The sequence below is a fragment of the Balaenoptera ricei genome, chromosome 5 (assembly GCF_028023285.1).
Source record: "Balaenoptera ricei isolate mBalRic1 chromosome 5, mBalRic1.hap2, whole genome shotgun sequence".
NCBI lineage: Eukaryota > Metazoa > Chordata > Mammalia > Artiodactyla > Balaenopteridae > Balaenoptera > Balaenoptera ricei.
The window spans coordinates 114,966,277-114,984,604 of record NC_082643.1 but is presented as its reverse complement, the minus strand read 5'-3'; the positions used below and the strand labels follow the sequence as shown (position 1 = coordinate 114,984,604).

The following is an 18,328-nucleotide window of genomic DNA, read 5'->3' as shown; positions in this document are numbered from 1 at the left end:
GAACATTGCAATGTAGTGGAATAAATGGAACAATTGATGTCTGTGTCAGGACACCCCTGCAACACAGGGGTGTGTGTGATCAATCCAATGAGAGATAGGAGTGAGGAGCCTGAAAAGCTTCTCAGAGGAGGTTCCTTATTAACCTGGACTTGAAGGTGCTCACCAGGAGAGTAGTGTTTGAGGAAGGGCATTTCTTCCTAAGGAAATGCATGTACAAGTCATGCGAGGTGAAAAAGATCATGCTCGGGAACCTTCTCATAAAATAGAAATCAAAGGAAGAGTCATAAAAAATTCTGCTGTACGTGTGAGTCAGCCAAATCCCAAATAATAAACACCCTGGAAAGTTCATCTTTGAGGAGATGAATCATTTCTCCTCTCGGGTCATGGGAATGATAAGCATTCAGGGGAGGAGGAAACATGGTCACAAATGAGGCCAAGGGTCACTGAGAAGAAAACACATTCCCTTCCTGAATCAGTTACTACGCTGTCCTCTCATACCTTAATAATGTTGGGACCTAACCAAGAAGTGTCATCAAGATTTTTTGTTTTGTTTTGTTTTTAAGTAACAAATTACTTAGCCTTTCTCTGGGATATAAAGTGTGAATGGAAGAATCCACACAGACAAAAATAAGTTGGATCGAGTTTGTGTGATAAATGCAGATATGTGTATTTTAAAGACCTACCAACTCTTCTTTTTAGCATGTGGTTAATAGACATATACTCTTGATAAACCTCAATTTTGAACAGTGCACATGAAGTGTGTATGTGTATATCTGTTTAAAGCTCAAGTCAAGTTGAATTTCCAGGGGCCATATTCCAGATCAAGTGGATTCTTTCCCTCTTACTGCAGTGAGCGCACATGAAGTATTAAGAGCCACAGCACAAGCTCTCAGTGTGTTAACCAATTTTCCTTTCCACATTAAAGATTAACTTTCAGGCTTTCAAGAAACCATATGACAATGAGTAATCTATATATATGGGAAAAAAAGAGATGAAAACACAAAGCAGGAACAATAATGTTTGACTGAAATTTACATCATTTCCGGTACTTGTATACCTAATAGAAGATCTGCTGTCATCTAAATGGTCCTCTCCACCTCCTTTCTATCTGCTAATTATTAAAGTGCTACAACCTTGGGCTATTTATATCTATTCAGCAAGGCTTTAAATGTGAAACACATTGGCTACATGGATAGACATAATTTGTTAGGACTCAGTTAGCTTTTTCCCAGGCAGGATAAAATATTTATAAAATAGATATTTTGTTAATGAATACTAGATAAGAGTCAAGATATATTTTGAGTTTTATGAAGTTGGAGGAGGTTCCTTAACCCCTCTGGAACTCTTTTTTATTTCTTTTTTTCCATATGTAAAAGATGAGTTTTAAGATCCCTTTAAACTTGGTTTTGCTTAAACTGTTCCACTTTTTGTTTTTCCTTGAGGGATGTGAATAGTTGTCACATTTAGCATAATCATTGGTTTTAGGGTTTTTTCCTCCTACAATAACAGTTAACAGTAGTTACATGAGGCTTGTAAAATTATGAGAACTTTTTGTTTATCAGTATTTTCTAAATTTTATATGGCTATTTCTTACATAAGATTAAAACAATGGTAAAATATATATAACAAAATTTACCATTTTAATAATTTTTAAGTGTACTATTCAGTGACATTCAGTACACTCATATCATTGGCATCTAACACCACCATCTGTGTTGAGAACTTTTTCATCTTCCCAAACTGAAACTCTGTATCCATTAAACAACAGCTCCCATTCCTTTCTCCCAGTTCCTAGCATCTACCATTCTACTTTCTGTTTCTATGAATTTGCCTGCTCTAGGTACCTCATAAAAATGAAATCATGTAGTATCTGTCCTTTTGTGACTGGCTTCTTATTTCACGTAGCATAATGTCTTTAAGTTTCATCCATGTTGCAGCATGTGTCAGAATTTCCTTCCCCTTTAAGGCTGAATGATATTCCATTGTATGTGTATACCACGTTTTTCTGTTTATCCATTTAATGGACATTTGGGTTCTTTCTACCTTTTGGTTGTTGTGAATTATGCTGCCATGAACTTTGGTGTACAAATATCTGTTTGAGTCCTTGTTTTCAATTCTTTTGGGTATAAACCCAATTCCAGAAGTAGAATTACTGAACCATATGATAATTCTATGTTTAATATTTTGAGGAACCACCATGCTCAATATTAGTTTTGAGCATCAGCTGGACTGGTGATTGCTGCCTAGTTTTAATCTTCAAAGATGACTCTCGTTTGGCACAGACTAAGAGTTTCAAGGCAAAATGTGGTCGATACCTTTGTTAGTAGGTTAGTGGTGTACAGAAGGGTTTGTTCCAGCACGCTGAGCTTATTTTGACATTGGCTTTACCACAGTGTCTTTAAAGACAAATCTATGCATACATGATAATTACAAACCACATTCTTTGGTTTATATGCTGACTATGAAAAACATTAACAGTTCCTGCTTCATTTTCTATGTCTTTAGCTATGCATCCCTTTGTGTTAATGACCACTTATAAGCTCTTTAATCCCCTAAACGTTTACAACCTAAATATTTTGCTGAGGTATGTCTCTTTTCTTATAGTCTGCATTGTTGCTAAATGTCATTTGGAAATCTCAGTAAATATCAGTCCTCTGGATATGAGACTTAACAGTTACTTATGAGGACTTTAAAAAGGGCTCTGTCTTTTTTGCTTAGTGGCATTACTTTCATACAGCACAATTGAACTCTTTGTCTAAAGACCAGCTATATATATGTTCAGCCAAGTGTTCTCCTTCAGGTTTACATTATTAGGTTAGAACATCTTTCCACATGGTGGTGTCTCTAGAATAGGAGTACCAGATGAAACCTACCTCAGGAATTTAACTTAAATTTATTCTGTGGTAGAACTATTGGAGTACCAGCCAGTGTATTACTTAATATTCACAAAAGAAAAAAATAATAAGAGAGGGAGAGGGATACAGTTTTCTTTGAAGGGAGTTTCATTTTGGTAAACTCATAATAAAATTTTTTTTAAATGTTAGTTTTTAATTTTTTATCCTTTATTTTAGACAAATCCATGGCAGACAGTTTGTTGGAAGATGCATTATAAGAATATAAAAGTATTGAAAAAGACACATTTTGAAACTTATTTGGGAAAAAAAGTGAAACCATATCTTCTAGGAAAAAGAAAAATGGAAAATCCATGGAAAATTAATTATTAATAGATTGTTAAAATTTCCAACTAGAAATGGACGCTCTATTATCATATTTTTACACCACGTTCATCATCTTTTCATCAGAGAAATTAAATGGTATTGAAGTCCCTAGTTTCAATGTGCAGTTGAAGTTGGGCTGCTAAAGAAAACTTTTTCTGTAGCATATTAAAGTAGTTATATTCAGGAATGAAGGTCACCATGGATGTATAATCTATTACATAGTATCTTATTTTAAAACAAGTCAATAGGTCAAATTAACATTTGTTTCATAGGTGCTCGATAAGTGAAAGGAACTTCAAAATATGTGTAGATATATAAAACTTTTTTCAAAGTTCCCTTCTAGGAGTAGCCCATTAATTGCTTTAGTGGACAATAATTTGAAAATTAGATGATTTCAGAGGAAGAAATAAACTTCAAGAAATGCACATTTATTTCTCACAGTGAATAGGGAGACAGAGGCAGAGAACTGGTTTCCCAATTCCCAAGCCAATCCTTTTTTTCTCTCTACACATGCTTTCTCCCTTTTATTTTTATTTTTCTAATTTTTTAAATTCTTTTTTACAGTTCAGTAGAATTTAGTACATTCACGTGTTGTGCAACCACCACCCGTCTCTAGTTCCAAACCATTTTTCTTATCCCAAAAGGAAACCCTGTACCCATTAAGCAGTCACTCTTTCTTCCCCTTGCTCCCCGTCCGCTCCTGGCAACCACCAATTAGCTTTTTGTCTCTAGGGATTTGCCTATTCTGGATAATTCATATGAGTGGAATCATATAATACTTGGCCTTTATAGTCTGGCTTCTTTCACTTAGCATAACGTTTTTGAGGTTCATCCATGTTGTAGCACGGATCAGCACTTCATTCCTTTTCATGGCTGAACAATATTCCATTGTATAGATTCATCACATTATGTTTACCCATTCATCCTTTGATCGGTATTTGGGTTGCCTTTACTTTTTTTTTTTTTTAATTTTTTGATTTAATTTAATTTATTTTTTGATACAGCAGGTTCTTATTAGTCATCAACTTTATACACATCAGTGTATACATGTCAATCCCAATCGCCCAATTCATCACACCACCATCCCCATCCCCCCTTGGCTTTCCCCCCTTGGTGTCCATACGTTTGTTCTCTACATCTGTGTCTCAACATCTGCCCTGAAAACCGGTGCATCTGTACCATTTTTCTAGGTTCCACATACATGCGTTAATATACGATATTTGTTTTTCTCCTTCTGACTTACTTCACTCTGTATGACAGTCTCTAGATCCATCCACGTCTCAACAAATGGCCCAATTTCGTTCCTTTTTATGGCTGAGTAATATTCCATTGTATGTATGTACCACATATTCTTTATCCATTCGTCTGTCGATGGGCAGTTAGGTTGCTTCCATGACCTGGCTATTGTAAAGAGTGCTGCAACAAACATTGGGGTGCGTGTGCCTTTTTGAAATATGGTTTTCTCTGGGTATATGCCCAGTAGTGGGATTGCTGGATCATATGGTAATTCTATTTTTAGTTTTTTAAGGAACCTCCATACTGTTCTCCATTGTGGCTGTATCAATTTACATTCCCACCAACAGTGCAAGAGGGTTCCCTTTATCCACACCCTCTCCAGCATTTGTTGTTTGTAGATTTTCTGAAGATGCCCATTCTAACTGGTGTGAGGTGATACCTCATTGTAGTTTTGATTTGCATTTCTCTAATAATTAGTGATGTTGAGCAGCTTTTCATGTGCTTCTTGGCCATCTGTATGTCTTCTTTGGAGAAATGTCTATTTAGGTCTTCTGCCCATTTTTTGGATTGGGTTGTTTGTTTCTTTAATATTGAGCTGCATGAGCTGTTTATATATTCTGGAGATTAATCCTTTGTCCGTTGATTCGTTTGCAAATATTTTCTCCCATTCTGAGGGTTGTCTTTTCGTCTTGTTTATGGTTTCCTTTGCTGTGCAAAAGCTTTGAAGTTTCATTAGGTCCCATTTGGTTTTTTTTTTGTTTTTTTTTTCCATTACTCTAAGAGGTGGATCAAAAAAGATCTTGCTGTGATTTATGTCAAAGAGTGTTCTTCCTGTATTTTCCTCTAAGAGTTTTATAGTGTCTGCTCTTACATTTAGGTCTCTAACCCATTTTGAGTTTATTTTTGTGTATGGTGTTAGGGAGTGTTCTAATTTCATTCTTTTACATGTAGCTGTCCAGTTTTCCCAACACCACTTATTGAAGAAACTCTCTTTTCTCCACTGTATATCCTTGCCTCCTTTGTCATAGATTAGTTGACTATAGGTGCATGGATTTATCTCTGGGCTTTTTATCTTGTTCCATTGATCTATGTTTCTGTTTTTGTGCCAGTACCATATTGTCTTGATTACTGTAGCTTTGTAATATAGTCTGAAGTCAGGGAGTCTAATTCCTCCAGCTCTGTTTTTTTCCCTCAAGACTGCTTTGGCTATTCGGGGTCTTTAGTGTCTCCATACAAATTTTAAGATTTTCTGTTCTAGTTCCGTAAAAAATGCCATTGGTAATTTGATAGGGATTGCACTGAATCTGTAGATTGCTTTGGGTAGTATAGTCATTTTCACAATATTGATTCTTCCAATCCAAGAACCTGGTATATCTCTCCATCTGTTGGTATCATCTTTAATTTCTTTCATCAGTGTCTTATAGTTTTCTGCATACAGGTCTTTTGTCTCCCTAGGTAGGATTATTCCTAGGTATTTTATTCTTTTTGTTGCAATGGTAAATGGGAGTGTTTCCTTCATTTCTCTTTCAGATTTTTCATCATTAGTGTATAGGAATGCAAGAGATTTCTGTGCATTAATTTGGTATCCTGCAACTTTACGAAATTCATTGATTAGCTCTAGTAGTTTTCTGGTGGCATCTTTAGGATTCTCTATGTATAGTATCATGTCATCTGCAAACAGTGACAGTTTTACTTCTTCTTTTCCAATTTGTATTCCTTTAATTTCTTTTTCTTCTCTGTTTGCCATGGCTAAGACTTCCAAAACTATGTTGAATAACAGTGGTGAGAGTGGACATCCTTGTCTTGTTCCTGATCTTAGAGGAAATGCTTTCAGTTTTTCACCATTGAGAATGATGTTTGCTGTGGGTTTGTCGTATATGACCTTTCTTAAGTTGAGGTAGCGTCCCTCTATGCCCACTTTCTGGAGAGTTTTTATCATAAATGGGTGTTGAATTTTGTCAAAAGCTTTTTCTGCATCTATTGAGATGATCATATGGTTTTTATTCTTCAATTTGTTAAGATGGTGTATCACATTGATTGATTTATGTATATCGAAGAATCCTTGCATCCCTGGGATAAATCCCACTTGATCATGGTGTATGATCCTTTTAATGTGTTGTTGGATTATGTTTGTTAGTATTTTGTTGAGGATTTTTGCATCTATATTCATCAGTGATATTGGGCTGTCATTTTCTTTTTTTGTAGTATCTTTGTCTGGTTTTGGTATCAGGGTGATGGTGGCCTCATAGAATGAGTTTGGGAGTGTTCCTTCCTCTGCCATTTTTTGGAAGAGTTTGAGAAGGATGGGTGTTAACTCTTATCTAAATGTTTGATAGAATTCCCCTGTGAAGCCATCTGGTCCTGGACTTTTGTTTGTTGGAAGATTTTTAATCACAGTTTCAATTTCATTCCTTGTGATTGGTCTGTTCATATTTTCTATTTCTTCCTGGTTCAGTCTTGGAAGGTTATACCTTTCTAAGAATTTGTCCATTTCTTCCAGGTTGTCTATTTTATTGGCATAGAGTTGCTTGTAGTAGTCTCTTAGGATGCTTTGTATTTCTGCGGTGTCTGTTGTAACTTCTCCTTTTTCATTTCTAATTTTATTGATTTGAGTCCTCTCCCTCTTCTTCTTGATGAGTCTGGCTAATGGTTTATCAATTTTGTTTATCTTCTCAAAGAACTAGCTTTTACTTTTATTGATCTTTGCTATTGTTTTCTTTGTTTCTATTTCATTTATTTCTGCATTGATCTTTATGATTTCTTTCCTTCTGCTAACTTTGGGTTTTGTTTGTTCTTCTTTCTCTAGTTCCTTTAGGTGTAACATTAGATTGTTTACTTGAGATTTTTCTTGTTTCTTGAGGTAGGCTTGTATAGCTATAAACTTCCCTCTTAGAACTGCTTTTGCTGCATCTCATAGGTTTTGGATCACTGTGTTTTCATTGTCATTTGTCTCCAGGTATTTTTTGATTTCCTCTTTGATTTCTTCAGTGATCTCCTAGGTATTTAGTAACGTATTGTTTAGCCCCCATGTGTTTGTGTTTTTTACATTTTTTTCCCTGTAATTCATTTCTAGTCTCATAGCGTTGTGATCAGAAAAGATGCTTGATATGATTTCAATTTTCTTAAATTTACTGTGGCTTGATTTGTGTCCCAAGATGTGATCCATCCTGGAGAATGTTCCGTGCGCACTTGAGAAGAAAGTGTAATCTGCTGTTTTTGGCTGGAATGTCCTATAAATATCAATTCAATCTATCTGGTCTATTGTATCATTTAAAGCTTCTGTTTCCTTATTTATTTTCATTTTGGATGATCTGTCCATTGGTGTAAGTGAGGTGTTAAAGTCCCCCACTATTACTGTGTTACTGTCAATTTCCTCTTTTATAGCTGTTAGCAGTTGCCTTATGTATTGAGTGCTCCTATGTTGGGTGTATATATTTTTATAATTGTTATATCTTCTTCTTGGATTGATCCCTTCATCATTATGTAGTGTCTTTCCTTGTCTCTTGTAACATTCTTTATTTTAAGGTCTATTTTAACTGATATGAATATTGCTACTCCAGCTTTCTTTTGATTTTCATTTGCATGGAATATCCTTTTCCATCCTCTCACTTTCAGTCTGTATGTGTCCCTAGGTCTGAAGTGGGTCTCTTGTAGGCAGCATATAGACTGGTCTTGTTTTTGTATCCATTCAGCAATCCTGTGTCTTTTGGTTGGAGCATTTAATCCATTCACGTTTAAGGTAATTATCGATATGTATGTTCCTATGAGCATTTTCTTAATTGTTTTGGGTTTGTTTTTGTAGGTCCTTTTCTTCTCTTGTGTTTCCCACTTAGAGAAGTTCCTTTAGCATTTGTTGTAGTGCTGGTTTGGTGGTGCTGAATTCTCTTAGCTTTTGCATGTCTGTAAAGCTTTTGATTTCTCCATCGAATCTGAATGAGATCCTTGCCGGGTAGAGTAATCTTGGTTGTAGGTTCTTCCCTTTCATCACTTTAAGTATATCATGCCACTCCCTTCTGGCCTGTAGACTTTCTGCTGAGAAATCAGCTGTTAACCTTACGGGAGTTCCCTTGTATGTTATTTGTTGTTTTTCCCTTGCTGCTTTCAAGAATTTTTCTGCGTCTTTAATTTTCGCCAATTTGGTTACTATGTGTCTTGGCATGTTTCTCCTTGGGTTTATCCTGTATGGGACTCTCTGCGCTTCCTGGACTTGGGTGGCTATTTCCTTCCCCATGTTAGGGAAGTTTTCGACTATAATCTCTTCAAATATTTTCTCGGGTCCTTTCTCTCTCTCTTCTCCTTCTGGGACCCCTATAATGCAAATGTTGTTGCATTTAATGTTGTCCCAGAGGTCTCTTAGTCTGTCTTCATTTCTTTTCATTCTTTTTTTATTCTGTTCCACAGCAGTGAATTCCATCATTCTGTCTTCCAGGTCACTTATCCATTCTTCTGCCTCAGTTATTCTTCTATTGATTCCTTCTAGTGTAGTTTTCATTTCAGTTATTGTATTGTGCATCTCTGTTTGTTTTTTCTTTAATTCTTCTATGTCTTTGTTAAACATTTCTTGCATCTTCTTGATCTTTGCCTCCATTCTTTTTCCAGGGTCCTGGATCATCTTCACTATCATTATTCTGAATTTTTTTCCTGGAAGGTTGCCTATCTCCACTTCATTTAGTTGTTTTTTTGTGGAGTTTTATCTTGTTCCTTCATCTGATACATAGCCCTCTGCCTTTTCATCTTGTCTATCTTCCTGTGAATGTGGTTTTTGTTCTACCGGCTGCAGGGTTGTAGTTCTTCTTGCTTCTGCTGTCTGCCCTCTGGTGCATGAGGCTATCTAAGAGGCTTGATGGGAGGGACTGGTGGTGGGTAGAGCTGACTGTTGCTCTGGTGGGCAGAGCTCAGTAAAACTTTAATCCACTTGACTGTTGATAGGTGGGGCTGGGTTCCCTCCCTGAAGGAGGGTTGTTTGGCCTGAGGCAACCCAACACTGGAGCCTACCTGGGCTCTTTGGTGGGGCTAATGACAGACTCTGGGAGGGCTCACGCCAAGGAGTACTTCCCAGAACTTCTGCTGCCAGTGTCCTTGTCCCCACGGTGAAACAGAGCCAGCCCCTGCCTCTGCAGGAGACCCTCCAACACTAGCAGGTAGGTCTGGTTCAGTCTTCCCTGGGGTCACTGCTCCTTCCCCTGGGTCCTGATGCGCACACTACTTTGTGTGTGCCCTCCAAGAGTGGAGTCTCTGTTTCCCTCAGTCCTGTTGAAGTCCTGCAATCAATTCCCACTAGGCTTCAAAGTCTGATTCTCTAGGAATTCCTCCTCCCGTTGCCGGACCCCCAGGTTGGGAACCTGACGTGGGGCTCAGAATCTTCACTCCAGTGGGTGGACTTCTGTGGTATAAGTGTTCTCCAGTCTGTGAGTCACCCACCCACCAGTTATGGGATTTGATTTTACTGTGATTGCGCCCCTCCTACCATCTCATTGTGGCTTCTGCTTTGTCTTTGGATGTGGGGTATCTTTTCTGGTGAGTTCCAGTGTCTTCCTGTCGATGATTGTTCAGCAGTTAGTTGTGATTCTGGTGTTCTCGCAAGAGGGACTGAGAGCACGTCCTTCTACTCTGCCATCTTGGTTCCTCCCACTTTCTTTCTTTTAGCATCACTACTATGAAGAAAAAAGTAAGTGTTTTATTTTTCCTAAAAGACTCATATTTGTTTTATAGATTGAAGAGCTACAATAAACTTTTAAAAGAGGTATCTAGGAGAAATAATCAATGAACCTATTCATTCATTTACAAACATTTATTGAACACCAAATATGTTCTAGGATCTATGTGATACACTGAAGGGACATTGTTGATCAAAGACAGACATGGTGCCTCCTCTCCCAAAGCTTGAAGAGTAGTGGGGAGAAAAATTAATAAATGAATCATGCTAAATTACATATAATTACAATTTGGGATAAATCTCTGAAGGGAGGGAACAGAGATTATTGAATGTGTTTGACAAAGGACCTTGATATGTCTTGGGTAGCCAGAATGATTTCCCCAAGGAAGTGATACATGTACTGATGCCCAAAAGGTGAGTTGAGTTTAACTGGCTGAAGGGAGATAGGGTGAGGGTAAGGTGGGAAAAATATGATGTGAAATGTAAACTCATATAGTAGGTAGAGACGAGAGTGAGCCACTATGGGATCAGAAGAAGATGTTTTTTTTATTGTGCTTTAAAAAAAAAAAATGGACGAAAGATGAGCATGCTTATAATCTGAAAGGAAGGATTTAGTAGAGAGAGTGAGGTTGAACCTACAGGAGACATAGAAATAGAGCAAGGTCTCCAACGTAGTGGAAGATTGGAGAGGCATGAGATGATGAAACGGTAGAGAATTGATTGTGAAGGAATGGAGGCATGCTTCTTTCTCTGAGCATGGACAAAGGGAGGAAAGTTGTTGAGACTTAACAATTTATGCAGTGGTGTGTAAGACAAGACCATCTGCTGAGATTGAGGTTAGGGTCAGATTGGGAACTTGAGGTGAATGTTAAGTGAATAATGAGGAAGAAGAACAACAAAAAATTTAATAAATTGTGTTGAAGTTCCTGTGAAACTGGGCAGAGGTCTAGGGAGGTAAACTTGGAGAGAGATGATACCTCAAGTGGTAAACCACAGTGTCCTGGTTAGACAGGGAAGGACATGAGGCCAGCATGGATCTTTGGAGGAGTCAGTGGCATGTAGTCCAAGTCTAAAAGTGGGGTGTAGGAAAGAGAGAGCTGGCGTGATAGAAACTTTAGTCAGAGAGAGGTATTTTTAGGTTAAATGTTGGAGTCGAAGACAAGGTTCAAAGTGGGGCTGTGGGAGAGATTTACTCAAGTGTATTGAAGCCATTGGAATTGAGGTTGTAAGACAGACTTACTGAAGTACACTGAAGCTCCTAGAATAGAGGACATATTAAAGCTCTTTGAAGCTAGGATTTTAAAAAGAGTTTTTACTCCAAAGGTAAAAAAGTAATAAAGAGGCAGAGAATCACATAGTTTTGCACGAATTAGATTAAGCATATTGATATGATAATATTCCTTTGAAGTTGTAGATGGCAAATTTTTCCCTTTTACTTTCTTTTTTAAAAAATAACATTATGATTTTATTAGTATTAAAACATAACAAAAATAAAAACAAAGGTATCACATACAGTGCTATATTAACCTTTAAATACAACACGTAAAAAATCACAAAATAAGAAATGCAAAAACAAAAACCAGGTAAGATTTATTTACACAACATTGTAAAGTAACTATACTCCAATTTAAAAAAAAAAAGATTTATTTAACGTGGTAGGTGTGCTTGCCTGTTCATAAGTTCATTCCAGTCTGGAACACAGGAGGATAATGCTACTCGCATATCTCCTGTGCCATTTAATCCGTTCCTTTCCTTTGCTTTTAACTGGGTTAAGACTGAAAACCCTAGTTCACACAAACTAGTTGTTGTGAATGGTAATAATAGCAGGATACTCTTTCGACTTATCAAAGGAAAGTCTTCCTTTATGTTAATCCAAAATGCTGATAAACAATGTTTCATAATCATTCTTCAATGTATATGAAGAACTGAGCTGCAGTAATTCATTTTCTTCTTCAGGCACCAAGTTTAACTCAATTATTGATTCTGGGTTTCGAAAAGCAAACGGATCTTTTACCCAACAATTTTGTCTTAATGTTTCAAATTTCTCTTCTGGGAATAAATGGTTAAAGGTTTGACAGAGAGAAGTGAGGTGCAACAATATCTCTAGTTTTATTTCTTCCCAAATGTTTTCATTGATAACATTCTTTTCAATGTGCTGCAAAAACCTTGGAAACATGTAGTAGCTAGGACGGTTGCTTTTAAGCCTAGCTTGACACAATAATGTCTTTTGGAATCCTTGGGTACGTTCGGCCTGTTGGAATATGTCACTTTTTTTCCCCTGTAGTTTTAAACATAGTTCATTAAGGATGCCAAAAATATCAGTTAAATATGCCAGTTTCGTTACACAAATATCATCCTCAAAACCAAATGGGATTTCTTTTCAATGAGAAAAACGTGGATCTCATTCCTGAGTTCCTAAACCCTGCTTAGTATTTTCCCTTGAGACAACTAACGAACTTTGGTATGATACAGTGAGTGGGTATAATTAGCTCCAATCTCCAAACAAAATGTTTCAAAAAGTCGGCTGTTTAGTGAGCTTCCTTTAATAAAGTTAACAACTTTCACTGCCTTTTTCAATACTTCCATGAGCTTCTGTGGAATCTCTCTGGATGCTAACGCTTCACGATGTATAAAACAATGATTCCATGCAGCACTAGTAACTTCTAGCAATTTTTAAATTACTCTGCTCTGTTTTCCAGTTATGTTTGCTGTTCCATCACTTGTAATTCCTTTGCAGTCTTTCCAGTTTAATTTATACTGACCAACAATGCACTTTTCTAGTTCTGTGAAAATATCTAATCCACTTAGGTGTGAGGCTAAGTTTAAACAACACAAAAAATCCTCCATAAAATCGACTTGCCACGCATATCTGACATAGACCAAAAGTGCTGTGCAGCTTCCAGTATCCGTGCTTTCATCAAGCTGGATTGCAAAATCTGTTCCCGACTGTAACTGAGCAATAAGCATTGCCTCTAAATGTTCGGCAATCGTACAGATTCGAAGAGATATTGTGATATCACTAGGAATAGTTTTTAATTTATCAGCAGATTTATCATCAAAAATTTTACGCACCATATCCAAACATGCTGGAAGAATAATTTTTTCAGCAGCTGTGTGAGAGCCATTTTCTCTTTTGCCACACGATATACAACTAAATATGATGATAATAAGGTTTTCTCACTAACAGTAGTAGAGCAGCTAAGAAATTGTGTTGATGACTTTACATCTATTTTCTTTCTTTGAAAATATTCAAGAGGCTTATCAGTAAGTTCAGCATGCTGTGTTTCTAAGTGCCTTTTTAATTTTGAAGGTTTTAAGCTTTCATTTGCAAGAATCTTATTAAAAATAACACACTGAGGTCTGTCATTTTCAAAGGGTTTTTCACATTTGATAAAACCGTATTTTAAATAATCTTCATTATAACGTATTGCAGTTCCTTTTTTCTTTTTGAAATGTGGCTCAAACGAAGTTGATGTTTGCAGATTAGAGTCAATATTTTTCTCAATATTGTCACTATTCATACTTCCAGATCCAGCAGTAGAACTTGAACATGCTTCTGCATATTTCGCTTCATTATTCCTCTTTCTTTTAAAAAAGAAATGATCCATTTTAAAAGCAATTTTGAATAAAATATTATAATTGCCACTAATATATATATATATATATATATATATATATATATATATATATAATAGGCTAGATAACATCTTTCCAAAAAATGCAGTTTGCAACTGAATGTCAGTGGAACATCTCAGACTTTATATCCACTTGCAAGTCATGGTAATATACAACTAGACTGCACATCAACCTTGTTATTATGAAAACCAAATAAGGCGTCAGTGGACACATGATTGAAAAACCATTTCTTAGGCAATCAATGTACATTCTATTCATCATATTGCCTCCATCAAATATCTTTCCACGTATTGAAACTGACTTTAGTATTCCTTGCAAGGTATATACTTCTGGCAAAGGATTCATGCAAAGCACTCTGATATTTTATATTTTATTTTGTTTTTAAAAATGTTCGTCGTGGGGCTTCCCTGGTGGCGCAGTGGTTGATAATCTGCCTGCCAATGCAGGGGACACGGGTTCAAGCCCTGGTCTGGGAAGATCCCACGTGCCGCGGAGCAACTGGGCCTGTGAGCCACAACTACTGAGCCTGCGCGTCTGGAGCTTGTGCTCCGCAACAATAGAGGCCGCGACAGTGAGAGGCCCGCGCACCGCGATGAAGAGTGGCCCCCACTCACAGCAACTAGAGAAAGCCCTCGCACAGAAACGAAGACCCAACACAGCCAAAAATAAATAAATAAATAAATTAATTAATTTAAAAAAAAAGTTCGTCATGACTCACAAAATTGATTTCATGACCTACTAAATGGGTCACATGCATAATGTGAAAAACACTGATATAGAGACATTCTCTTTTGTGTTAGTGGTTTGACTACGTCTGCTTGATGATCAAAGAAACTAGCTGATCTGCTAAACTGTTGGCTGATGCAGGAACTTTCTTGAAGTGGTAGGTATGTATCATTCCCGATTTTCATTCCTGATACTTTTTGATGGGAAGGGTTTTTGAGAGTGCCCGTATGGTCTGATCTCGTGAGGTTCCAATGAGGTTTTCCATGGCTAGGTCAACTGTAAGGTTGGAGCTGGTGACATATTTTTAGAACTGTCTTGGAATGCATCCTTGACCTCCAGCCCAGCGCCACGAGCCTCACGCCTCGCCTGCCGACCCGCAGTGCGCCTCGGCCCCCATTCCCTACACAGCACCGCTTCCAGTCTAGCCTCGGCACCCACAGAAATCCCACTTTCAGTCGGAAAAGCCCCTTTTACTTTCATTTTATTTGTTTTCTTGTTATTGAAACAGCCACACAAAACAATTTGCATATTGTATGTTGCATTCATACACTTAAATGAAAACCATTGACATCATGGAAGGGAATTATGAAATATAAACAGACCATAAAATAAAATTGAATGTTTGCATAATGATTTACCTCATATAAAACTAAAAATTTTTTTCGTTTCTTTAGTATCCTTATTGCCGTAGCCTTAACCAGTGACCAACACATACTATAGCATAAAATATGTTTAATGAAACTATCATAATCTCGAAGTTGACATTAACTGAGCATTAAATTCAAGTAATATAATTATGAAACAGGAACACAGTCAAATATGCTTACTATCAAACATGATAAAATAATGTTGAAAAAAGGAAAAGGTGGCAAAGTTCAGAGATATTCATAATGTAATGTACATAGACGGAAAGAGAAAAGAGGTGAGGCAAAGGAAGAAAATTGATTCTCTCTGCTTCTTACGAGCCCGTTTAATTAAGAAGGAAAAGCTGAGCCTCTTCACTAAGCTGTAGCCTGATTGTTTTAGTATTTGTTACTTGATGATTTTTGGAAGACTTTGGCCAATATGACGATAACTTCTCAAAATAAACATACCATGTAACGATTCTAGTCACCAATTACAATGTGTGGCCGGGGGTTTTCCTCACACCACCAAGCAATTCTCCAATGCCAGCTGGACATCCTACAATTCAACTCAATTCTGACACTGCCTACCCAGAGACAGCATCAGATTCCACATGTTAAGGGCTCAGTCCCACATGACTGCCCTTCACTTCAGATGCTAATCTCAAGTCGAGGTTGTTACCTATGCTTCTGACCAACTGGCTGTAAATCAGAGATTCCCATGACCCTTTCTCGAGTTTGATTAATTCGCTAGAGTGGATCATAGAACTCAGGAAACCAGTTTACTCACTAGATTGCTGGTTTATTACAAAGGATATCAAAGGATACGAATCAACAGGTAGCTGAAGAGATACATAGAGCGAGGTCCTGAGCAAGGGAACTTCTATCGTCATGGAGTTTGGGGCCTGGCACAGTGGCATGTGGAAGCATTCTGGTTCACCAACTTGGAAGCTCTTTGAACCCTGTCCTTTTGGGTTTTTATAGAGGCTTCATTACATAGCATGATTGATTAAAACACTGGCCACTGGCATTATACTCAATCTCTAGTTTCTTTCCCCTCCCCAGAGATCTGGAGATGGGACTGAAAATTCCAACCTTCTAATCACATAGTTGGTTCTCCTGGCAACGAGACCCTATCCTTAGGTGCTTCCCAAAAGTCACTTCATTAACATTAACTCAGGTGTGGTTGAAAGGGATTTGTTATGAATATTGACACCTTAATTGCTCTTATCATGTAGGAAATGCCGAGGATTTTAGGAGCTCAATGCCTGAAGCAGGCATGAAGACCAAATATATATTTCTTATTATAAGCCACAATATCACACTATTTAACTTTTTCTCTTCTGCCACTTGAGAAAATATGCATTTATATTAGTTCTCTTTTCTACCAAATTCAGTTAAAAGTGAAGAACAGCAATCACATCTTAATGAACACAGATGTGCTTGTGAAATCCTTTCTTCTACTGAGACACTATGGATGGAGAAGTTGTCTATGAATGTATCATTATTGTTATTGTTGTTATTTTATCTTACTAATCATCTAATCACTCTCTTCAAAAAGTTTGAATTTCTTAGAGCATTTGCTTTTCCTAACTACGGTGCTTGGTGATATAGAATTTATTTATTTATTTATTTTTGTAAGAAGCTGCCAGCCACCTCTACGCCTAGGTGGATGGAGCCAATCACCTTGAAACAGAATTTTCATCTTCAGACATTAGTCACTTGAGTACCCCACCAGGTTATGAAACTTAAAGTGAGTGTACACCCATGACCCTGGAGGAAAGGTGCAGTAGACTTTCTGTGGCTTGACAGAGATCCTTCTCTCTGGATTCCATGGTCTGCTGGTAGGGCTGGCTTCACAGGTGTGGGACCAGTGTGGTCACACAGGATCTCCTGTTCAGAAGGTCCCCACACTTGGTGTTTGGTGGTCTGCGTTGTTGTTATGAAATTCTTAATAATTTTACCTTAGGGTTTGTATTTTGTAAGTGAAGTATGATGGCACAATGGAGCATGCTTTGGGGGCTTGAGCCTCAGCTCACTCTCACTCCTGGTCCCTCCTCCTTCCACTTCCCCAGGGTGGGTTCTTGGCTGTCTGCTCCCCAGTCTCTCACACCCTCCCTGCCTGCGCCCCATGACTACTGCTGCCCTCTTCTTGAGCTGGCAATCAGGTTGGATTGGTGGGGAGGAAGTTGGGAGGTGCCATAGGCAGCATTCTGCCATCACTTTTTGGCCCTAGGAGTGGCTTGTGAACAAACGTGGGAAGTTCAGGGTCACTGCGTGCCTTGCAGCACCATAAGGCAAGGCAAGGTGGAGGCTATCCCTGCCCTGCACTGGCAATTCCTTTGTATATTTGGCAGCTGAGTAAGTGAGGGAGAGTCTTTTTTTCACCTCCTATCCAGGTGTTGCATGCCTCCTGGCATGAAAGTTGTGGTCCCTTGGTAGTTGCCTGTCCACCATGGGTTGGAGCAGTAGAGCCTTGAGAAAGAAAGATGACTTCCCTGCCCCTGGCTGTGGCATGGCACCTGGCGGCTGCCGGGAAACAGATCCTGGCAGCTGGTGGGCCACATGTGCGGAGTCACAGAGGAGCCCTGGGTACCTGTGAAGGTCTGTACTTGCCCTATGAGTGCCCCCATGCCTAAGAGTGAACACCACCAAATAGCAAATAAAACCCACCATGACATGCTGAGAGAAAGGGACTGTGGAAAAAAGGAAAACGTTTTATATCGTAGTACTTTTACTGATACTTTTCCCTGATTTTTGAACAAGAGATCCCACAATTTTATTTTGTGCTGTGATTTGCCAATTATGTATCAGGCCTTGTCTGCAGAGCTTGTTACTGAATGGTTGGGGGGGGGGGGTGGTCAGTGAGTCTTCTGGGAGGAAAGGCCCTGAGACCTCTCTGATGGCAAAAGTGGCCTTGACTGACATCTGATGGCGGGTAAGGACCCGCAGGTCCACATAGGGAAACTTGTGGGAAAAGGGGGGAAACCTGGATTGTTGACTTTGGATAACCATCAAGGCCTAGAATAGGCATCATAAATTGAATGGCAGTAAACAGCCAACATCAAAGAATCTGGGGTGGAGAAAGACTAAGGTGAAGTGCTTGCCTTGTGTAACCAGACATGTAGGAGGTGGAAGGAGGTAAAGTCAGCCCAACATATAGGCAGGTTTCACATCCAAGAATTCAACCAACCATGGATTGAAAATATTTGGAAAGAAAATTCCAGGAAGTA

General features: G+C 38.2%; 1 pseudogene; it reads right to left on the bottom strand.

Moving 5' to 3' along the window:
• Positions 1-11,757: 11,757 nt before the first annotated feature.
• On the bottom strand, positions 11,758-13,718 carry LOC132366270 (protein FAM200B-like; annotated as a pseudogene).
• Between the last annotated feature and the right edge of the window lie 4,610 nt (positions 13,719-18,328).